The following is a 3,209-nucleotide window of genomic DNA, read 5'->3' as shown; positions in this document are numbered from 1 at the left end:
CCAGGTGGCGAATCGCATCTCTGCATGTCTGGCAGACATATCAGTGTGGATGACGGATCACCACCTCAAGCTGAACCTCGGCAAGACGGAGCTGCTCTTCCTCCCGGGGAAGGACTGCCCGTTCCATGATTTCGCCATCACGGTTGACAACTCCATTGTGTCCTCCTCCCAGAGCGCTAAGAACCTTGGCGTGATCCTGGACGACACCCTGTCGTTCTCAACTAACATCAAGGCGGTGGCCCGTTCCTGTAGGTTCATGCTCTACAACATCCGCAGAGTACGACCCTGCCTCACACAGGAAGCGGCGCAGGTCCTAATCCAGGCACTTGTCATCTCCCGTCTGGACTACTGCAACTCGCTGTTGGCTGGGCTCCCTGCCTGTGCCATTAAACCCCTACAACTCATCCAGAATGCCGCAGCCCGTCTGGTGTTCAACCTTCCCAAGTTCTCTCACGTCACCCCGCTCCTCCGCTCTCTCCACTGGCTTCCAGTTGAAGCTCGCATCTGCTACAAGACCATGGTGCTTGCCTACGGAGCTGTGAGGGGAACAGCACCTCAGTACCTCCAGGCTCTGATCAGGCCCTACACCCAAACAAGGGCACTGCGTTCATCCACCTCTGGCCTGCTCGCCTCCCTACCACTGAGGAAGTACAGTTCCCGCTCAGCCCAGTCAAAACTGTTTGCTGCTCTGGCCCCCAATGGTGGAACAAACTCCCTCACGACGCCAGGACAGCGGAGTCAATCACCACCTTCCGGAGACACCTGAAACCCCACCTCTTTAAGGAATACCTAGGATAGGATAAGTAATTCTTCTCACCCCCCTTTAAGATTTAGATGCACTATTGTAAAGTGACTATTCTACTGGATGTCATAAGGTGAATGCACCAATTTGTAAGTCGCTCTGGATAAGAGCGTCTGCTAAATGACTTAAATGTAAATGTAGAGAGAGACGAGGGATTTAGAGAGAGACGAGGGATTTAGAGAGACACAAGGGATTTAGAGAGAGACAAGGGATTTAGAGAGAGACAAGGGATTTAGAGATTTAGAGAGAGACGAGGGATTTAGAGAGAGAGAGAGAGAGAGAGAGAGACGAGGGATTTAGAGAGAGAGAGAGAGAGAGACGAGGGATTTAGAGAGAGACGAGGGATTTAGAGAGAGACGAGGGATTTAGAGAGAGACGAGGGATTTAGAGAGAGAGAGAGACAAGGGATTTAGAGAGATACGAGGGATTTAGAGAGAGAGAGAGACAAGGGATTTAGAGAGAGACGAGGGATTTAGAGAGACACAAGGGATTTAGAGAGAGACGAGGGATTTAGAGAGAGAGAGAGAGAGAGAGAGACGAGGGATTTAGAGAGAGAGAGAGAGACAAGGGATTTAGAGAGAGACAAGGGATTTAGAGAGAGACGAGGGATTTAGAGAGAGAGAGAGAGAGAGAGACAAGGGATTTAGAGAGAGACGAGGGATTTAGAGAGAGACGAGGGATTTAGAGAGACGAGGGATTTAGAGAGACACAAGGGATTTAGAGAGAGATGAGGGATTTAGAGAGAGAGAGAGAGAGAGAGACGAGGGATTTAGAGAGAGAGAGAGAGAGAGAGACAAGGGATTTAGAGAGAGACGAGGGATTTAGAGAGCGACGAGGGATTTAGAGAGAGAGCGAGACGGACAGAGAGACGGACAGAGGGAGAGAGACGGACAGAGGGAGAGAGACGTACAGAGGGAGAGAGAGAGACGGACAGAGGGAGGGAGAGAGACGGGCAGAGGGAGGGAGAGAGACGTACAGAGGGAGGGAGAGAGACGTACAGAGGGAGGGAGAGAGACGTACAGAGGGAGGGAGAGAGACGTACAGAGAGAGGGAGAGAGACGTACAGAGAGAGGGAGAGAGACGTACAGAGAGAGGGAGAGAGACGTACAGAGGGAGGGAGAGAGACGGACAGAGGGAGGGATAGAGACGTACAGAGAGAGGGAGGGAGAGAGACGTACAGAGAGAGGGAGGGAGAGAGACGTACAGAGAGAGGGAGAGAGACGGACAGAGAGAGGGAGAGAGACGGACAGAGGGAGGGAGAGAGACGGACAGAGAGAGGGAGAGAGACGGACAGAGAGAGGGAGAGAGACGGACAGAGGGAGGGAGAGAGACGGACAGAGAGAGGGAGAGAGACGGACAGAGAGAGGGAGAGAGACGGACAGAGGGAGGGAGAGAGACGGACAGAGGGAGGGAGAGAGACGGACAGAGGGAGGGAGAGAGACGGACAGAGGGAGGGAGAGAGACGTACAGAGGGAGGGAGAGAGATGGACAGACAGAGAGAGACGTACAGAGAGAGGGAGAGAGATGGACAGACAGAGAGAGACGTACAGAGAGAGGGAGAGAGATGGACAGACAGAGAGAGAGACGGACAGAGGGAGAGAGAGAGACGGACAGACAGAGGGAGATAGATGGACAGACAGAGAGAGAGGGAGAGAGATGGACAGACAGAGAGAGGGGAGAGAGATGGACAGACAGAGAGAGGGAGAGAGATGGACAGACAGAGAGAGGGAGAGAGACGTACAGAGGGAGGGAGAGAGACGTACAGAGAGAGGGAGAGAGACGTACAGAGGGAGGGAGAGAGATGTACAGAGAGAGGGAGAGAGACGTACAGAGAGAGGGAGAGAGATGGACAGACAGAGAGAGAGGATTCCATGACAAAAGAGGAACCAGTGGAACTGTTAAGCACTCGCTCTCTTTCCCTCTTTCTTTTTCTCTTCAATCGGATGGCTCCCGTCCAGGCACATAACCCACGCGGTTATGAAAACAGTGCAGCTCTCCGCATCTCTCTTGGCGGGAGCAGGATAAGAGCTAGAGTTTCAGAGCGCAGACCGGGAGACCGGAGAAACACGAGACAATAACAACAAATAGTCTCACAGTATTTTTAGGTGGTGATTATAAACTCGTTTCACAGTTTAATATTCGAGGGAAACTAAACAAATGGTGTTGTTTATTGAAGAAATGGACGTAATGGATAAAATCTCAGAAGTTCCCAAAAGGCCATGGTTGGAAAAGTTGGTAAAATGCTGAAAGCCACAATTAGATCATAATAAATCCGTAGAATGACAGCAGGCCGTTGTTCCTTTCGGACATGGGAGATGGACATGGGAGATGGACATGGGAGATGGACATGGGAGATGGACATGGGAGATGGACATGGGAGATGGACATGGGAGATGGACATGAGAGA

This window comes from Oncorhynchus keta, unplaced genomic scaffold (genome assembly GCF_023373465.1).
Source record: "Oncorhynchus keta strain PuntledgeMale-10-30-2019 unplaced genomic scaffold, Oket_V2 Un_contig_1351_pilon_pilon, whole genome shotgun sequence".
Taxonomy (NCBI): Eukaryota; Metazoa; Chordata; class Actinopteri; order Salmoniformes; family Salmonidae; genus Oncorhynchus; species Oncorhynchus keta.
This window is presented reverse-complemented; position numbering follows the sequence as displayed.